This window comes from Monodon monoceros, unplaced genomic scaffold (assembly GCF_005190385.1).
Source record: "Monodon monoceros isolate NGI ecotype Baffin Bay Population unplaced genomic scaffold, NGI_Narwhal_1 Super_Scaffold_11, whole genome shotgun sequence".
NCBI classification, from domain to species: Eukaryota; Metazoa; Chordata; class Mammalia; order Artiodactyla; family Monodontidae; genus Monodon; species Monodon monoceros.
Window position 1 is genome coordinate 35,667,507 of NW_021703767.1, and position 22,706 is coordinate 35,690,212.

Below are 22,706 nucleotides of genomic sequence, written 5' to 3' on the forward strand. Positions count from 1 at the left end.
CTAAGAAAAGTTTTCCTCCATACGAAGTGAGTGGCAGAGGTTTTCATCAAATATGATTTGAATATATAAACCTTGCCTCTATTTTCTTAAATAGAATATTGTGGTTGTAATTTAGACTATTTTCTTAACTCTGGATAAAACTTTACTTTTGTATTTTGCAAAGATAATGATTTGCCTGGGACTGTAGATGTTGATAGAGCTTTTGGTCCCTACACCAAGTGGCCCTAGGTTGCTAGATTTTCTTGAATTATTATTTCTCCTTTATGGCAAATTTTTTTAGTCTATTTGTCTACTCTCTAATTGTTATAATTTTATTTTTCGCTTGTTAAACAATATTCTAACAAAAATTCATTTAGGAATTTATTTATTATGCATAAATAGTGTTTATCTTTTATAGAAATGCAGTTCTTTCAAAAGCTACTACAGGTACTAGAACAAAAATCTGTGATTTTTTAAAAGTGATTTTTGGATTTGTTTTGTTTTGTGTTTGAAGCAAGGCATTAAACATTGTCTTGTCCATAAAGTTTTGACCAAGTTATTTAGCATCTCATTACCTCATTTTCCTTTTTGTAAAGTGGAGATAGGGTTAACTACTTCATAGATGTGTAAGAATTAAATTAATAATATATATAAGCACTTTGATCCATGTAGTTTTATATTAAACACCAGTAAGTATTGTCTAGTATTAACCATTCAAACCTGCTATTATTTATAACTATTAATAATTAGTTATTACTAATTTTTGTTGTGTATACTTAGCAGTACTTCCATCTCCTAAAACATTTACTTGTAGTAGAAACAACATAATTGTATTTTATATCTATCTCTCTATCTTTCTATCTATCTCCGTATATTTTTTTAAAGTATGAGTACACAGACTCAGATTACTGACCAAATGGGAGCAGAGTTTCTTCTAGTTGCCTAAATTTTTGTGCTTGCTTTTATAGTACATATATTTATTTCTGAGTCATTTTTATATAGCCTATTCAAAACTAAGCTTGTTAATTGCCCCGACATCCTTCCTTTGATGCACATGGACAAAAGCGTAACTAGATTGCATCTTCCCCAAACTCAAATACAGAATTTATCTTCAATTCTTCTTCTTCCCTTAAAATGATATCCAATTTGTTAACAATTCTTTCCTTTCCAACTCCAAACCCCACACTTTTAGACCCAATCCTACTTCTATTTCTATAGTTCACATCTTATTTCCTACGGCTTGAGATGTGGAGAAAGCCATCTAATTTGTCTCCTCTAGAGTGTATGTGTATGAGACTAAAGAAAAATGACATAAATGTATTTCTAACTTGGTGCATGATAAATTTTAAAAGATAGAAGCTCTTGCTGTCTGTCAACTCTAATGTCCCATAAAGGCTGCCATCCATTGATTCTGAAAAACCTAAGAGTGATTAACAATTATGACACAAGGAAGGCTATAAAAAAATCAACTCTACTTTCTGCAGCTCTTATTTCAAGTATTATTCCAGCCACTAGCATCACTCAAGTTCCTGGTACAGGTCCCAGACCAAGCAGGCCCTTCCCTCTTTTCAGGTATTAGGATCTTAGAACTTTTTCTCACATTAAGATTATATTACATGTAAAGATAAAGTCCTAGAATTTCTAAGTTTCAGCAATAATTGGGGTAAAATAGGATTTTATGAGAAAAGAATGCATTTAAGAAGAATTTTAAATATTATTTCTAAGCTTCACTGATACAGAGATGGAAAATTCATAGTGATAAAGACAATACATTTCAACAGGCTGTCTCTATATCATTTATACATGTATTAATTACATACACACACACATACACAATCATATTGCTTACACAGAGCAGTATGAAATACTTGTTCCTGTTAGAGCTTTTGTGCCTTCCCCATATCCTTTGGCAGAGAATGGATTTTAGCAAGATAATCACCAACATTATATCATGAAAGACTACTAGTACTGGCAAGATAAATTTACTGTCTTTGGGTAGTCACTGTAAAGAATGTAATCCAGTTACCTATCCAAACTGCCTGTAACAGGATTAACAATGATACTCTAAAAGGTGAGAGTAAAGGAAGCACAAAAGGATGCCCAGGGAAAAGAAATTTCAGAGGCCTCATGTGAGACTCTCTTTCTGTGAAGTGAAAGGTGTTATTTCATCGTTTTCAGAACTTCCTCACAAGCAGGCACTTATTTTCCTTGCTTCGACACTATTAGATGGAGTGAATATCCTTGGCAACCGCACCCAAACATTTTAGCCAGAAGAGGCAAGAGGGATCTACTCTGTCTTTAGAGATTCCTCTGTAATGTTGAGAGAAAACTGAGAGAGCTGAAGCTAATCAGGAAATAGGCTTGGGCTCCAGGATCAAGGCAGCTGGGCCAACAGACACAACAGTCTCAATTCATGCCTGTTACCAAAACTACTCCAACAAAACACCACCTGACAACTCAAGGACTTTCTCTTGGTCTTGGATCACAACAAAGATAGACTAGGAAAAAAGATGAGTGTTTTTGTTGGTATGAAAGACTGATCCAAAATGGAAAGGCTACCTTCGCATTTCAACCACACAGAATTAATAGTAGAAAAATGTCACTACCAGGAAAACACTACATACACACAAAGATTTAGTCAATCTCCATAGCAAGAGATAAAAACCTCAGGTGAAAGAAACAAAAAGGTTAACTCCAAGTCATACAGTAGGGGAGAATTGAAGTCAGCAGGCACACAGAACTGACAAACATTTAACTATGACCTCAGGGTTATAGGTCATTGGGAGTACAGAAAGCAGTCCCAGATGCTCAGGGAGTTAGAACAGAGGTCCTTTTATAAAGCAGGGAACTGTAAAAAGTTGTATAGTCAATCAGTGGACCTAGAAAACTCTATGACTGTGTCTGGGAATATATCACAGAAGTATGCCACCTAGCTGGGCCCTGAGAAGAAAACACCTCTTGCTAGAAATCTGACCCACATAACTATGCTGTTTGCAATGAATGGTTTGAATTTTAAATGCCTGTGGATGGTAAAGCCTAGTATGCAAGCACACATGGTTTTGGTTCCCATTGTTACTACCAGAGCAGTTGTGCCAGTTGTGTTCAGGAAGGACTTGACTGCACTTGGCTTCAGCTTTGTTAGATGCCTCTTACTTTTGGCTCTGGGGTTTTTCTAGATAGAACACCTGTGAGAACCTAATTCAAGCATTCCGACTCATTCATTAGCCTGGACATTCCAGGGAATTGACACTATAAGGGACAACCATTGACCAACTGAGAGGAAAAGCTGATGTATATACTCTTTTGTGTTTCTTGTAAGCAAGTTTGCCAGATTTAGCAAACAAAAATACCAGAAACCAATTAAATTTAAATTTTATATAAAAAGGAAAGTTTGCTATAAATAAATCCCATGTAATATTTGGGATTTATTTTAAATTGTTGTTTATCTGAAATTCAAACTTACCTGAGTGTTCTGTATTTTGTCCCCCAATCCTGCTTGAGAGAAAAATTCTAAGATGCATTATTCTCAGAGTATCCCGTGAGGGAGAAGAGCCCTCGTTGCCTACAGCAGTGACTAGCTGATAGCCCATCTTTCAATTGGCTTCCCTTCTTTCTTGTTTTATGCTAGCCAGTTTCTCATTCCTCTACCTAGCTATCAGTTCTCAAAGTAAAGCAACAACACACAGAGCTTGTTTACTTTGAGAGAAACCATAAAATGTAACTATAGAAAAGACACCCTCAGGATGGCATTCTAGGACCAGATAGTTCACTGGGAAACAGCAACTGAGGGTTTATATTCCCCTAAAATTTGTATGCTGATAACCTAATGCCCAAGGTGATGCCTTTGGGAAGTGATTAGGTCATGAAGGCAGAAACCTCATGAATGGGATTAGTGCCATTATATCAATAAAAGAGGCCCCAGAGAGATCCCTCTCACCTCTGTCATGTTAGGATATAAGATGTCTGAAACCTGGAAGAGAGCACTCATCTGACAATACCTGCAGCCTGATCTCAGACTTCCAGCCTCCAGAACTATGAGAAATAAATTTCCATTCCTTATAAGCCACCCAACCTATGGCATTTTATTACAGCAACCTGAACGGACTAAGACAGTGATAATTCCTAGCATCCAATAGTAGTAGAGTTATCAATATTTTCACATATGATGGATTGGGATGAGGTACTGAAGAAAGTGGGTACTGAGTTATGCAGTATCTCTCCAAGGGCTGTTTATTTAGTTAACTACTGTCAATGGATTGAAAACCCAATGTTTGTTAATGGCCTTGAAATAGAAAAAACAAATGAACAAACAAAACCACAGCCAAATCTTACAGAATGCTGTGGGAGATATTTGTGTCTTTATCTTTAATTGTTTTTGTTGTTGCTGTTTGTGGTGTAAGGCAGTATTGAAGTTAAATATTATCACATAAGGAGAACAAATTCCATCATTTCATTTATTGAAAAATTTGTCATTTCTTCACTGGTCTGTAGTGTCATCTCTGTCATATGTTGTTTTCATATCCCTGGGTGTCTGTAACTGGGCTTTTAAATCTGTTCTATTCTACTTATTTTTTCCTAAACCAACACCATGGTATTTTAATTATTATAGCTTAATACTAAATCTTTCAGCTGGTAAAGAAAGTGAGTGTTCCATGTTGTTCTTCAAGAGAGAATATTTGATATTCTCTCCTAAAAAACAAACAAAGAAAACAAAACAAAACAAAAACTTTAGATTTTGTCTGTGATTGCATTGAATCTATAGATCAGTTTGGAAAGAATTTTATCTTCATGATATTATACTTTACAGTACATAAACATTCTGTGTTTGTCTATATAATTAGGTCTTTTTAAATGTTTCTTAATAAAGTTTTATGATTTTTCCCATAGAGGATTCCTGCATGCATTGTGAGATTTCTTTCCAGATAATTCATATTTTCTATAATATTGTAAATAGTATCTTTCAAGATTTCATTTGTTAACTGCTTATTGCTCATAGGTGTAGAAAATAAATAGATATCTATATTGATTTTGTATCCAGCATCCTTGACAAACTTTCTTATTATTCTAATAATTTACAGACCTTTGGATTTTTCTCTGAACACAATCATATCATCTGCAAATAATGACAGTTTTATTTATTTCCTGCTTTTCTTATACTTCCAATTTTATTTTCTTGCTTTACTTTACTGCTTTGAATTTCCAGTGAAGTTCTAAATAGAAGTAGTGGAAGTAGCCCTTCTTGTTGCACTACTGATTCTTTCAATGATCTATCACAAGTATGATGTTTGCTGTAAGTTTTCCATAAATACTCTTATCCAGATAATTTTCTCTTCTAAATTCTCTGTGGATTTTTATCTTAAATATATTGCATTTATCTAACTCTTTCCTGATGCTATCAATATGATAATTTCATTATTTGAATCTGCTAATTCATTGAATTACAGTAATTGTTTTTCAAATTTAAGTCACCTTGTAGTCAATAGAGTTAAAATGCCAAATTTCTTTAAACAGGACTATAGGTTAAATGCAATTCTAATTAAAATTCCAGAGGCATGTTGAAGAAATTGGCAAGATGCTTATAAGGTGCATATAGGAATACACTTCTTCCTGCCTCCCTCATCTCTAAGCAATAGATTAATTTGTTCTTCTAGAGCTTTATATAAATGAAATCTTATGTGTGTACTCTTTTTTGTCTGAATTCTTCCACTCGGCATAGCTATTTTGAGATTCATCCTTGTTGTTTTGTATAAAATTAGTTCATTTTTTTTTTAACTTAATAAACTTTATTTTTTAGAGTAGTTTTAGGTTCACAGTAAAACTGAGCAGCTGCATTGCACAGGGAGATCATCTTGGTGCTTTTTGACCACCTAGATGGGTGGGATAGGGAAGGTGGGAGGGAGATGCAAGAGGGAGGGTATATAGGTATATATGTATACATATAGCTGATTCACTTTGTGATACAGCAGAAACTAACACAACAATGTAAAGCAATTATACTCCAATAAAAATGTTAAAACAACAACAACAACAACAACTGAGCAGAAAGTACACAGAATTCCTGTATCCCCTTCCATATATTCCTAGTCCAACAGATGCACAATATCCCTCACTATTGATATCCCTCACTGTTGATACATTTGTTATAACTGACGAACCTATATTGATACATCTTTATCACACAAAGTCCATAGTTTATATTAAGGTTCACTCTTTTTTTTTTTTTTTTTTTGTGGTACGCGGGCCTCTCACTGTTGTGGGCTCTCCCGTTGCAGAGCACAGGCTCAGGACGTGCAGGCTCAGCAGTCATGGCTCACAGGCCTAGCTGCTCCACGGCATGTGGGATCTTCCCGGACCGGGGCACGAACCCGTGCCCCCTGCATCGGCAGGCGGACTCTCAACCACTGCACCACCAGGGAAGCCCCACTCTTGGTTTTTTATATGCTCTGGGTTTGGACAAATGTATAATGACATGCGTTCACCACTGATACAGAATAGTTTCACTGTCTTAAAAATCCTATGTGCTCTGACAGTTAATCTTTTTCTCCCCCTTAACCCCTAGCAACCACTGATTCTTTTATTGCTTCTATAGTTTTGCCTTTCCCAAAATGTCATATAGTTGGAATCGTGAGGTACATACCATTTTCAAATTGGTTTCTTTGACTTAGTAACATGCACTTAAGGTTCCTCCATGTCTTTTTATGACTTGATAGCTCATTTCTTTTAGTGCTGAATAATATTCCACTGTCTTGATGTATCACAGTTTATTTACCCATTCACCTACTGAAGGATATTTTGGTCCCTTTCAAGTTTTGGCAATAAAGCTGCTATAAACATCCATGGGGCAGGTTTTCATGTGTATATGTTTCCAATTCATTTGGATAGATACCAATGATCATGATTGTATGGTAAGAGTATGTTTAGTTTTGTCAGAAACTACCAATCTGTCTAACAAAGTGGCAGTACCTTTTGCATTAACACCATCGGAGAATGAGTGTTCCTGTTAGTTCAAATCCTTGACAGCACTTGATGTTGTCAGTGTTTTTGGATTTTAGCCTTTCTAATAGGTGTTCAGTGGTATCTAATTGTTTTAATTTGTGATTCCCTAATAACATAAGTTTACTTGTCTTCTATATATCTTCTTTGGAGAGAAGTCCACTCATATTCTTTTATTTCTTAATCAGATTTGTTGTTTTCTTATTGTTGAGTTTTAAGAGTTCTTTGTATGTTTTGGACACCAGTCTTTTTTTTTTTTTTAATGTTTATTTATTTATTTATTATTAGTCATCCTTTTTTTTTTTTACATCTTAATTGGAGTATAATTGCTTTACAATGGTGTGTTAGTTTCTGTTTTTTAACAAAGTGAATCAGTTATACATATGCATACGTTCCCATATCTCTTCCCTCTTGCATCTCCCTCCCTCCCACCCTCCCTATCCCACCCCTCTAGGTGGTCGCAAAGCACCAAGCTGATCTCCCTGTGCTATGTGGCTGCTTCCCACTAGCTATCTATTTTACATTTGGTAGTGTATATATTGGACACCAGTCTTTATCAGCCATGTCTTTTGCAAATATCTTCTCCCAATCTATGATTTGTCTTTATTCACTTGGCATTGTCTTTCGCAAAGCAGAAGTTTTTAATTTTTATCAAGTCTAGCTTATCAATTATTTCTTTCATGGTACATTTGGTATTGTACTTAAAAAGTCATTGCCATACTCAAGGTCATATAAATATTTTATCATTGCCATACTCAAGGTCATATAAATATTTTATCCAAAGTTATCTTCTAGGAGTTTTATAGTTTTGCATTTTATATTTAGGTCTATGATCCATCTTGAGTTACTTTTTGTGAGGGGTATAATATCTGTATCTAGATTTTTTTTTTTCTTTTTCTTTTTGTGTGTCTGGTAGTTCCAACACAATTTGTTGAAGAGACTATCTTTGCTCCATTATGTTTCCTTTCCTCTCACATCCAGGTCTCTGATTCATTTTGAGTCACTTTTTGTATGTTGTATAAGGTAGGGGTGCAAATTCATTATTTTGCATGTGGATTATTTCTTTTTGCCTCTTATTTTTTTTATCTGAAATATTGTCTAAAATTAGTCTATCAGAATTTCTTCTTATGGAGATTTCTTTGTGGAGAGATCTCAGGTTTTCTTGGCAAATTTTCTATTTTGCTTTACCTCATGAAAGGTACTTTTCTGGAGGTTGACAGTTAATTCATTTTTGAGTACTTAAATTTTTTTACTCACTTTTTTGTTGATCTTGAGAATTAGTTGTCAATCTGCTTGTGTCTCCTTTGAAGATAATCTATCTTTTTTTCTTGCCTGCTCTCAAGATTGGTGTTTTTACTAGCCATGGAAAAACTCAGCCATTATCGTTTCAAGTATTAATTCTTTCCTCATTATCTCTCTCATTTTTTGGAATGTCCATTAAAACTATTCTCTATTTTTTTGTTCTCTACATTTTTCTGATGTAAACATTCTTCTTCAACTCCATCTAACCCCTGATTAAATCCAACTTTTGAATGTTTAATTTTTAAAATTGTATTTTTCATTTATAGAAGGTCTATTTGATTCTTTGTCCTTCTACTATTACCTTTTATCCTTTTAGATTCCTTATTGATATTATGAAGTTTTCATATTGTTTCTTTTGCCATATTCAATGTAATAGTTTAGAAGGTGTGTCTGATAATCATAATATCTAAAGTCTTTCCCTATAATGTTTCTGCTTATTTTGATTCCTGGCACTTTGTTACCATGTATGATATGTTATTTTTTGTTGTACTGCACTTATTACCTTTGAACAATAATTTGAAACCTATGTCAGAAGTACTTTTCTCTAGAGTGGATTTTTACTTGCTTCTACCAAGAAACCCAATTCATTTGGGTCTTCAACCAAGCTCACAGCTTAAGGTCACCTGGACCCCCCTGGTGAGGAAAATCAAAATTGCTAATATGAGACACAGCCAGTTATTTCTACGGCATCTCACAATCCTTTTTCCTTTCCTTTTATGGCCTTTGTTTTTCTCAGTGACAAGGCAAATTTATGCCTGGGTGTCAGAGATCAGGTTACCTTCTCTTTTATCATTACCTTGAGAATATACATTAAGATCCCATTTTAATATGTTGTAGTCTTCTATTAAACTCACCTCTTTGGGAAGTTGCATAGTCTTTATTCCACCTCCTTTTCTCGTGTATGCATCATATCAAGCTCAAGACAGCCTGTTCAACAGATGCTCTCAAGACAAAAGCATTTAACTAATTATTCAGGTCTTTTCATACAATCTCCATGCTTATATTTTTCTTATTTTTTGACAAATAGTTTCTTTATATCCTGCATTTCTTAAATATTCTTAAATAATTTAGAAAAAAATTATCCAGCATTTCTCATTGTTCTCAGTAGAAGAGGTGGCTCAAATACTCTAGCCTTTTGTTTCTGGTAATAGAAGCTCTTCCTCTATGATACTTAATGCTGGAGAAGATCCTGGTTGCTTACTAATCTTACTTTTTGGTGTTAGTATTAAGGATGAAGACTTGAAGAACTTTACCTAATGATCTTCAGTAAAATGAGGGTCAATCTTTATTTGCTGATGGCTCTAACAGCTTGCTATAGGAGCACAAAGACAAACACTCTGTGATTTCAGCTAGATTGACACAGGAAGAATCTCTACAGTAGACTCATGCTCTAGGCAATAAGTAGATATATGTTAGTGGGTTATTGAGAGTAAGCACAATATCTATTTTCAGTATATAAAGTCCAGCTATACATAGCTGATAAGATATTGCATTGCACAACCTTTCCCTTAGATAACTAAAGGGAAAAATAGAACCTACCTAACCACTAGATAACAAAAGGATTAGCTAACCATGTTTAGTGGAGAGAGCAAGTGGGCTGGGATGAACACAATGACAATGTTCTCAAGTTTATGGGAATTTGGTTCACTTGTGCTATTATACTGGATGGAGTATCAGTGTCTTTCCCTTAACGTTAATCAGAAGACTTCAGATTTTACAAGGTAATGAAATGAGGGTGAGAGTGTGGATAGAATATTGGTGTCTAGAGACCACAGAACACTACTTATGCAGAAACAACTGGAGATTCCATTAGATTCACTGTCACCAAAAACGAACTGTGTCCACAGAAGTCACACCTATATAGCTAAAAATGGTCTTGGGTGGAGAACACAGTAATATAATATTCCTGACTTCTGTATTCAAAGAGAAGGTAGAAAGCATCACTCTCCTTTGCTATAGTTTGAATTATTCCAATTATTCCACCAAAGAGAAAGTGTGGTGAAAAAAAAATTTTTGTACTCTTTTCCTTAGCACCTTCAGTTCTGGTGGGAAGGAGACTGCTTCTTTAATAATGTAGGATTTGTGATCAATATTAGCAAGTGAAAAGTTGGTTATTCTTATAGACATTCCAGACTAAAACAATGGAATAGTCCACCACTGCCCTCCAAAACTGGAAAAGAGAATAGGTTTGATCTCTCCATGGTCTGAATAGGTGAGAGAATAAAGAAGAAGTATTTTAGGCGGGGCATGGAAAAGTAGAAAAGGAATTGGGAGGGAGACCAAGGATTTCCATGGTTTCATGGTTGATTCTCAGTACATGTTGTTTTTTTTTTAGGTCATAAGTTATACCTGCATCAGCAGTGACTCTAGGGCCTCATGGCATGCCTATATTTATCTAACAACAATATACAAAATTATTGTTTTGAAATGTTTTTGTTTTTCCTAAGGCATGCTATAAAAATGAAATATATTTCAGGCTATTCTTCATATTTGATGATTATTTTAAAAGTGAGACAGTCCTAGGATATTAAATATATTTTTAAAAGACAATCTAAACACAAGTGGATTCATTTATTATAAACATATTCACTATAATGTATATTTGATATAAATGTCAGAAATGAAAAGAAATTAAGTACTATCAAGTTCAGGAGAGCTGACATGAGGAAAACATTCTGATACTCAGAAAAGTAGTTTCTCAAACCTAAATTACCTCTAATTCCTAACAAAATTAGGTAACTCATTTCATCTTGTTTAGTCATTTAATTATCCGATGAAAATAAGTCAAGGAGCACGGCTCAATCAAAGAAAAGAAAGATTTAGTTTTCATCTTACAGTGAGGCATACAGCTTAGTTGTAAACAATAAAATGTTTTAAGCCATATGCTACTTATGGTTTTATTTTAAACAGGAAATTAGGATGTGCTAATTAGAGTGTGGGCTGCATATCAAACTATACTACTTGATTGCAAACATGCTTAGATAAGAACCTACATTGAATCCTAGTAGAAAAACACTGTCCTGTAATTGTCAGAAAACCAAGTAAGTAATTCACCTTAATAATATTTTAATATATCACATGCCTGCTTCACAAATCACTTAATCATATTTTATGTAAACTATTTGTAATAACATTTATATGTGACAAAAGTGACTTGTGTACCAATATCATATATTTTTTTCATATTCACCAGCCCTTAAATTTTTAGCACAAATTTATTTTGGGTTTCTCAATGCTATCTTCACATAATTTCATGAAAACAAAGCATAGGAGTCTAGTTCTAATCTTAAGGCAGGTATTGTGATCTTTTGGCTCACCTTCTAACCACTTACAAAATTAGGCTACACCATTCACTGTTCATTTTGCTGAAGTTATATACTGACATGGATTTGTCTTTGTATGAGAGAAAAACATTTTTGAGAACAGTATATTAATATGGTAAGTGTATCTCAAATAGGTGTCATGTAATAGTAACCCTCTTGTTTACTTCTGGAAAATAAAAATTTTAATACACAACTTTAAGTGGTAGTAGAAAAGCACAGATAATTTTGTTTACTTAATAATTCACTTACAAATTGAAGTCTACTAATAGTACAGTGATATTACTACTATTTTCAACAGTTGTATATTTTTTCCTGCATTGTGGAAAAAAATAATCCTAAATATAAAAGGTAAAATTAAACATACATTGCAGAATTAAAGATAACAAATATGAGAGGAATACTTAGAGAAAAAATCCATTTTAATAAACAGCACTTTTTGTTAATGTTAAGGGAAAATATTTTAAATTACTATGAAAACTTTAGGCTTTCTAATAGGAAAGGCAAAGAGCAGAAAAAGAGTCCAGAGAGATAATTTAACCTGGCTTTAAAAATGGAATAAGCCTTTACATGACTTAATTTCTTTACCCTTTTGCACTCCTTATTTCTATATGCATTTTCATACATCTCATTTCTTTTTACTGCTCCAATTCTTTGAACCTTAGAAGTAAGTTATAAAAGGAGTAAGGGTACAAGTATGGTACAGGCATATTGGATTGAATGAAGAAAGGGATTCCTAGTGAAATGGAGTTGGTTACCTGGCCTTATTTTCAGAAAGAAATCTTTCAGATTTCTTACTTCCAATATTTTCAGAAAGATTTCTTCCTTTTCTTCTCCCTTTCATAACTGTCTTCAGCCACCACTCCTGTAAAATATCCTGCTCAGTAAAAATTTCTTTAATCTCAGTATGTTTTGATGTCATTACTGCTTTCTCATAATTGTGTTTGTAAATATGGTGGATTAGTTCAATAAACTTAATTTTTTTTAGCATACAATATTATGTTTCTTTATGAGTTCAAATTAGTTTAGGATATAGAAATAAGGTTAATCATCTAATTCAGGAAATACCACATTCTTTCTAACTATCTCTCTTGTCATTGGCTAACAATTAACTAAAAATGGACTTACACAACACATTATTAGTTTCGTACCCAAAAGAGCTTGCAAGGAAATACATGTCTTTTCAGTGATGAATGGGAATCAGTGCTTGTTATTCTGCCAAGTGTTTACCATATCATTTGCTGGAAAGCCAAGTGTTGACGTTGATCTTAATTGGTCCCCATAAAATGCCATATCTTCTTGACATACAATTGAGTTATGGCCATCACCAATCATCAGCACTCTAAATATTGATGTAACATTGCTTTGCATTGGAGTTTAAAATTAAAGTAAATATGCAAGACGTGAAGTAGAAGCAGGACAAGCCAGATTTAAGTTACTAAAGAATTCTGTGCCTGAGAACAAATTTGACATACAGAATTGAGTGACATCTTTCTTTAAAATTCTAAGAATAGTTATTATATTTCCAAGGCTAAAAAGCAGTTTCCTATGGTTCTAAGCTAGTAAATTTCCATGGTGAACACTAGGGAATTATGGAGGCAGATACTATTAAGTTAATGATGACAAATACATTCTAATTTTTAGCACTTATCTTTAAGTAAGTTAGTGACCCTATAGATTGTGTTTTATTATTTCTAATAGCATTTACTTGTAGGAAAAAGATGAGTTTTTACAGAACATCTTATAGGAAAACAACAACAACAACAACAACAGGAGGAGAGAAAAAAATCTATGTAGCATCTCTCTCTTAAATAATAGGTGATTATCTGTTAAGTCACTTTTGCTCCCAAAGATACATTGAATTTGAGAGCCTATAAATATACTCTGAGGTGTCTTAGCAGGCTTGTTTATTGTACCAAGAAAATATCCCAAGCAAAACCTTCAACCTGAGAAAGATGGGATAGAAACTTCTGGGAGAAAATGACCACTTTATTCTCCAACTCTTTGTTCTTCTCTATAATCAATATAGTTTAAAATTTTAAAAAATCAATACTTTTTCTTTATAAAGCATATTTTATAGAGAGTATAGGATTTCATAACAATGAGACCTAATGAATTTTAACTGAACTGAACTCTCATGCTTAAGCTTATTTAATCCTTATGACACCTGTTATTATGCTTGTAGTTCATAGAAAACATATTCTTCATTTAGGTTAATAAGCTTTTCTGAAATCACAGATTTAATAAATATTGAAGCTAAATTTCAAACCCAAGGCAACTGAACATAAAATTCTGTACTCATTACCATGCTGTCTAGTCACCCAAGATCTTATATAATAGTGCAACTCCATCATTCTACAGAAATAAATACCATTTACACTAAAGCACTGCATTGCATTCCATCAAAAAAAAAAAAAGGGGTGCTCAAATACATTGGCAAATATATAGGTTTTTTTCTTATTTAAGGGAAAATTATCTTGCCTAAGGTCACACAGCAAGCGACTGGCAAAACTTAAAAGAAAATATAAAAGTAATTTAAACATATCTAACAGTGAATATTATAATTTATAATACACACTATTTAAATGTATCTCTCCTGCTGGGGGCATTTGATTAAAAAAAGACAAGGGGAAGTGTAATCAAATTATCTATTTAAACTACCTTGCCCTACAGAGTGTATAGATTTAATAATCTAATAGCAGGTCCCGTGGTAAAATATGACCTATGATTTTTATAATGGAAAACCATTGCTGTTTTATTTTATGCTCTTCAGTTAAAAAGGCAAAAGTTGAAACAGAAATAAAAAGTAAATAGGAACAATATAACTGCCTACTGATATTTCTGTAAAAGTCATTCATTAGTTTTTATAAGATATCACTCATGAATTTTTCAGAATAGAACAATACCCTTATGTTCCTGTCAGAGGAAATGGTTAACCCTTGACCTATAGGATTTTACTGTAGCCCAACCACAACTAGCAGAGAATCTGGCAGACAATAAGTAGTAATATATTTATAAATAGAGTTTTACTTTATTTCATGTGTTCAGTTTATTTATTTGTTGTCTCAGGTGATATATGAACAGTATTTGCTTGACAGCATCTGATTTTTGTGTATCATTAGATATGAAGAAATTGTCCTTTAAACAGTTTTCTTTTCTCTATTGCCTTGGAATATGGGGAAACAATGAACCCTGTTTTTCCTCTTTAGAATTCTTCAAACTGCTTATTTTGCATTCATGAAACCCTTTTCTTGTGTTCTACAGGTAATTCTACCTCTCTATTACTTCCCATTCTCTAAACATTCTTATGTCTAATGCTATCACTTTTAAATGTTAAATATTTTATGTCATTTTCTTCATATTATAAAAGGATATATCACACTGAAAAATTCTAAACATTTAATAAAATTTTGTCTACCCTGGAGAAATATGACACACCAGGTTAGTTAAAAAGAAGTCAAGTTAAATAACATCCCTACCACCTTGGAAAAATTGAAAATTATTTGCTGTATATGTACTAATAATATTCTTCAAATGAACTCACTTAAATGGTGGTAAATCGAAGATGTCACATAAATAAGTTCCTCATTTTTATCCTTAGCAAAATCAACACTGGAATAGTAGTAAATTAAAGATGTCACAGAATTATGTTCCTTGTTTCTATCTTTACCAAGAGCAACACTGGAAACCACATTATAATCTGTTCCCAAGCAATGAGTTTAGGCAAAGTACATAGCTTGAGAAAAGGAGTCTTGGGACAAGAGAAATGATTCCTCACAGAGGCAGACATGACATGGAGTTAACAGAGCTCAAGCTTCAGTTGTGTTTACAGGATCATATGTTGCTAACAAATATCTGGCAAAAATACATTGGCAAAATTTGCAATGTATGATACTTTTGGATCGTTTTCTTAAAAAGTACTCTGAAATTGTACAAAATCTAGCCCCCCAAATTCTGGTTCCACACTTGATTCCTTAACATATAATCTGGAATATGAAAATAACATGTTCCAGTAATAAAGCAACAACATCATACACTCTCAGCCATGTACAAGGCATTAAAGCTCATCCATTCAACCTCACAATAAAATGATTTGAAATCCTTAAATTATGTCACTATTTAAACTACTAATGCAGTGCACTTTGGTGCTTTTTCAATAATATCCTTGCCTTTCCACTTAAATTGACAATTAAAAAAAGATTTTAAGTAAAATTTGTTAAAGTATAAATTAAATAAAGTAAAATGCTTCTATATTTGAGTATATTCCCATGATTTTTGACTAATTTATATTGGATTGGCCAAAAAGTTCGTTCTGGTTTTTCCGTAGCACCTTAAGGAAAAAAATGAACAAATTTTTGGCCAGCACAATATACTGGTGTAACCATGTTTACATTCATGATATGGAGGAGAACCACTAACACCATGAGAACATGAGAACTTAGCTAATATGCTCCCCAGAGAAACAGGTGAAAATTGTTTTTAAAGTCTCTGGAAACGGCCCTAAAGGCATGCAACAAATGAAGAAAAATTCATTCCAGAAAATCTACTAAAACTCAGGAGGAACTGTAAGAGTCTGTGTTATCTAAACCAAGAGTGCCCTCTCCCTCCCTCTAAAATTGACTATGATGATGATTGCTCATATCTGTGAATATACTAAAAAAACATTGGATTATACACTTCAAATGTGTGAATTGTAAGAGATGTAAACTATAACTTAATAATGCTGTTATATAAATGATATGGAATATCTCCAGAAATAGTTCCCTGGGTCACACACTCACTTTGCCCAGGCAATCACTGATCTTTCTTACATTACAGACTGGATTTGTGCTTTCTTGAATGGCATATGCATCACATCGTAGTGGATGCACTCTTTTGTTTCCAGCTTCTTTTGTTCAGTATAATGTGTTTGAGATTCATCCATATCGTGTACATTGCCAGTCTGTTGCTTTTTTGTTGGTGAACAGTAGTATTACATTGATGGGTATATCACATTTGTTTATCCATTTTCTTGTTGAAGAACATTTGGATTGGTTTTAGTTTGGGATTTTATAAATAAACCCCTGAACAGATGTATGTAAGACTATGATAAGTTTACTTGTCAATACAATATAATACAATAACAGTAACTATTTGTTATTTACTTTACCTAATATGTAGGCATTGTTTTAATCTCTTTATATGTACTAATTCATATAAACCTCACACAACCTGGAGCACAAAATCCAAATAGGAATGATTTGAAATATGCATTTAACATACATACATACAATAAAGTTATAAGATATTTTAATAATTTATCTATTGTTATAGTTTTTATCCCTATTTTGTACCTGGGGATTCTGGACACAGTTCCTTCACAGAATTGCTTGGTATTATACATAGATTACTATAGTATAAACACATACTGAAATTTCAAGATGATATGATATAACCTAATACTGGTTGTTATTGAGAACAGAAATCTAAATCTTTTCTTTACATGAAATGATCATTGGGGAAACAAGACGTTTTTAAAATGTGAGGACAAATTTTATTTATATTTGTGAAACTGGAAGATAAATTTTGATTCCTTCATTGTTATCTCTTCTGGAGCTTGATTAATTAATCATCCCTCTCTCTTTTGTATCTACAATCTGCCCTCCACTAATTCTTCCTTCTCCAATTACTCATATACTCAAGAAACTTTCACCCTCAACAACAATAACGGTAACAACAATAGTAAAATAACAAACCTTACATTTGTCTCTACACCAATATACAAAGAACTATCATTTTTTTTTAAACTCTTACTGTTAAATTTCAAAAAAGATCATATACTTTGCTTTCTTCATCTTTCAATTGCTGATGTACAATACCTACCACTATGATTCTAATGAGAGTACTCTAAAGGGCTCATCAATACTCTCCTTAATTACCATCTGCTTCTTGGTTCTCTGCATAGGCAAAAACTCTTAAGAGTTCTGTTTCTAACATTCATCTCTGCTCTCTAGATTCCCTAGATAATTATATCCATTCCCAAAATGCTATGTTATTATTATACACAAAATTTTGCCAAATATGTTGTTAGATGCCTACTTTAAGAAACAGGCTGTATTTTCATCTGCCTACTTGCATCTCCCCCTAAACGTATAGCTGGTCATTCAAACTCAGTGCATCAAAATACTAATTTCTCCCATCTAGCCCCCTCCTCAGTCAAACATTATTAATGATGATGATGATGATGATGATGCAGCTGCTGATTGACAAAGATTCAAAACAGACCTGTTATTCCTTCTCTATCTCCTCTTTAATTAGAAGTGTTATCATATATCCATTTGCTAAGTCTTGAATATTTCTCTAGTCCTTGCCTTTTCCTTTTTTCCCTCAGTTGTCTGCTTATTAATGCCCTGTCTTTATTGTTCCTGAAATAATACCTTTTAATTGATTTTCACACAACTACCCTTTTCCTCTCTCTGCTTAATTCTCTAGACACCCACTAAATTATTATTAAAACCAAACCTGACTTTGTCACATTTATTGGTAAAATGGTTTACAATTGCCTTTGGAATAAAAAGGCAGAATATGAGGCACCCCATCATCTAGAGTTAGCCTACATTTATAACTTCTTATCCCATGATTTATCCAGTCACACAAAGTTATAGACCACACAAAATGGTACCAGGCCTTCAATAACACTGACAATGCATATATTTCCCATTCATGAGCACTTTTATACCTCTTGTAATACAGATGAAGAGCTACTTAGAAAAAAAATTCTATTATCTGACACAAGATAGACATTCAACAAATAACTGCTGATGTGGAAAGATTAAATTTAGAGCCATATTTTCTATAAATCTCTGGCAGCCTTGAAGATGCATTGCACAGTACTCTCATCTAGAGATAACTTGCCAGGATTTCCCTGGTGGTCCAGTGGTTAAGACTCTGCACTTACACTACAGGGGGCATGGGTTTGATCCCTGGTCGGGGAACTAAGATGCCACATGCAGCATGGTGTGGCAAAAAAAAAAAAAAAAAAAAAGAGAGAGAGAGAGAGAGAGATAACCTGCTACATAGAGGGCAGTTAGCCAATAGTCTTCAGCTGTAGTACTTTGTGGATTCACCACAGCATTTGACGTGGGGCCACCCTTTCCCCAGTTTCCACTGAATGATTGTACACAGAAGAGGTTCTAGAGCTGGGCCATTTTTTCCCATCACAGGACACTCACTCATGGACAATCTTTGCACTGGAGCAAACTATTATGGTGGTTAGGGTTTTTATCAGAGCTTCACTCAAGTCTGAAGCTCTTCCTATCCACTTTTCTTTTTTTCCCCCTCTACTTCACAGAGGTCAGATCTTCATCACAGTCTGAAGTTCTCTCTGACAACTCTTGCCCTTTCTACTCACTAACTCTTCACTGATGTTATCCTCAATAAATCTCTTGCACTTCTAACTTAACTCCTTCTTGGTATTTACTTCATTGAGGTCCCAGACTAACACAAAAGCCTTCTTTACAAATGAAACAGTCCTCATACTCATAGAATTTTTTGCATAATGCTATTCTTTTTCCAAATTATATTCTAAATATTTATGTTGCTCTTTTCACTAGAATGCAAACTATGTCATTGGTACAATAAATAAGTATTCATTAAATGAATTTATTTATCCATTCATGGTTTGAAATTTTTCATGAAATTTGTTATATATATATATATATATATATATTTTTATTTATTTATTTATTTATTTATTTTGCGTGAGTGCACACACACACACACACACAACAACCTGATTAAAATCATATTTAAATTCTCATTCAGGGAAATTTTCTGAAACATCTGCCATTTACATATTCCAAATATAATAAATATTACATGGATTGGGTTTTGAGTATGCTGCAGTACTCATCGAAATTTAGTACTTTGGGCTGAAAAGAATTCTCCCATCTCTTCATTTTCAAGTCAGAGGATAATCATGACTATTCCTTTGAACCACACAGAGAACAAATATACTGACATTAACAAAGTTAAAAATGAACTCAAGAAGTGTTAAAAATTAGAAGATAGCTGTAGTGTAGCTTTATACTCTTGACCAATCTAATTGATTATACTAACTAGCCATGAAGAGAACCTGGGCAATTTTATTAATGGACCACAAGTCATACTGGAAACAACTGGGAAGAAGCTAGACTAATAACATATAAGCTTGGAAAGTGATGTGATTTCAATAAAGTTGTATTTTTAATATGACTGCTCTTTACACAACAGACTACTTTCCAAAAGTCAAATTCTAAACTTAAAACACATATATATTAAATTAATGTGCTAACTTTTATAATTCCTAAAATAAGTTATTTTTTAACTAAATTAATTCCAAATTATAATACAATCAATCAGCTAAGAATAACAATATTCACTTCAAAAGACCACCTACATTTGAAAATGTATAATTCATTTGCATTTCAATTTCTCAGCTTAAATCTTAAATGTTATTCAAATTTACTCTCACTGTGTCTTATTTACATAATCACGACAGACATAAAGATATCACACCACATTGTTGCTGTGTGATTTGTTATTACTTCTGACAGTAGCTGTGAAATTTGTTACCACATTTTAGCTAAAAAATTCTGTGAATCTGCTAATATTTTTCAATATATCAATACAATTTTTACATGACCAATGTTTTAAAGAAGCAGAAGTAATAAGGACAAAGTTAAAGATACAACTTATGTCCTTAATGAGCTTACAAAGTAATTGAAAGAATAAAGTTTTGTATCAAACAAAAAGAACATAACAGAAATGGAAACAATCTATTCTCAAACTGAATATGATCTACATCTACAATGCTTTATTCATAAAGAAAACGTTGTGTGACCTCTGGAAACATACAATAACTAAGTGTTCTAGATGCAGACTTTACAGATAGAATTAATAGAAATTGAAAGGAAATGATAAAAAATAGGATGAAAATAAGAATTATTATAATAATATGTGTGGGAATAAGGGGAAAAATAAACACAAGTAATCAAAAGTGTAATTAAAAGCATGGGGCATCAATATATAGAATTATATTTATAAGAATAAAAATGGGATAGAATTAAGAGGTAAATGAAAAACTTGGAGAAAAAGGTGTATAGCAGGGTTAACATATATTTTAAAAGATACATTTAGAAATCAAGAAGAATGGGACTTCCCTGGTGGTCCAGTGGGTAAGGCTCCACGCTCCCAATGCAGGGGGCTGGGGTTCAATCCCTGGTCAGGGAACTAGATCCTGCATGCATGCCACAACTAAGAGTTTGCATGCCGCAACTAAGACTTTGCATGCCGCAACTAAGAAGTCCGCATGCTGCAACTAAGAAGTCCACATGACACAACTAAGAAATCCTCAGCGAAGATCTCACATGCCACAACTAAGACCCAGAACAGCCAAAATATAAATAAATAAATAAATAAATAAATAAATAAATAGACTTTATAAGATATATTATTTTTAAAAAATCAAGAAAAATATCAACTCTCTAATAGCAAAATCCATAAATAAAGCATTCACAGAAAAAGTACAAATTGAGAGTAAAATATGCTAAATATTCAGCTTTACTAGTGTTGGTAAAAAGAATAATTGCTCTAACCAAAGATGCCCACATTGTCATCTCTGGGACCTGTGAACATGTTGTGTTACAGGGTGAAAAGTGATGGAATTTGCCACCCCAAAATATGTCACTTTGGCATAAAGATTATTTTGAGCTAAAGATACTTAGAGAGCAGCAGGTGCAAGAAGGGTTCTCTGACCTCTCCTTTGTTTTCCTGAAAGCAGAAGATAAAACTCTTGTGAGAAAGATACTCTCTTTGTATCAGAAAGAAAGACAGATTCTTATCACCAGAGATGGGGAGTCGAGGCCCACAATATTCTGTACAAACACACGTTGTTAAAATAACTTTTATCTTGCTTTAATCTCCCCATATATTTAATTACTTTTCCGCAATTGCCTCTCTTTGTTCAATCTAATATGTTATATGAACACTTGGGTTTTGCCACTTTTTGCGTCTTCATTTCCTTATGAAGGCTCCCATGTCATGTAAAACTTAAATTAAATAAATTTGCATGCTTTTCTCCTGTTAAATTATATTACATCAAGTTAATTCTCAGGTCCAGCCAAAGATGCTAAGAGAGTAGGGGTACCTTTTCGCCTCCCTTGCAATGGCAAGAGGAAATTAAGGTTGCTGATGGAATTAAGGTTGCTAACTTCCCTTAAAATAAGGAGATAATCCTGGATTCTGTGGGTGGGCCCAATACAACCCTGAGGGTCCTTAAAACATAAAAGAGAAAGACAAAAGAATCAGAGCAATGTGTGGTGAGAAAAACTGCAAGGGCTTTGAAAATGGCAACAGACATGAGGCCAGCTAAGTGGGCAGCCTCTAGAAGCTGGAAAAGGCAAAGAAATGGATCTCCTCTACCTGGAGCCTCAAGAAAAATTGCAACTCTGTAACACCTTTATTTAAGACCAATGAGGCCCATTTCAAACTTTTGACTTCCAGAATTAGATGATAATACATTTCTAGTGTTTTATGTTACTAAGTTTGTGGTAATTTATTAGAGCAGCAATAGAAAACACTAGTAATCAAATAACATCAAATTAAAACATTTATTAGATAAATTTTCTCTTCTCACTTTGACAAGGGTAAAATAAATAATAGCCCACTGTGTGCATTGGAAGGGCCATCTCTCTCATGTCACAACTGGATGTATAGAGGTTGGTACAAATATTCTGAAAGATAATTTTGCAGTATATATCAAATATTTAAGAATAGTTGTTTCTTTCAACTATTGATTCATTAATTCCAGTGTAAGACCTTTTTACATAATAAACAAAACCGAACATTAACACTTTTGCAGATATTCTTGGTCTTTTCGGAAATGAAATAAGGAATAGGTTTAATATACTTAGGGTTTAATCAAATAATGAAATACTATGCATTCATTAAAACATTTTTTTAAAATAAGAATATCTAATAACATAGAGTAGCAGACTCTAGTGCATCACCCACTCCTTCAGGCTTTACTAATTTTCTATCATCAGTATCCACATCATAGTCTGAAGGGTCTCTCTGAAGCCAGAGAGGGTCTCT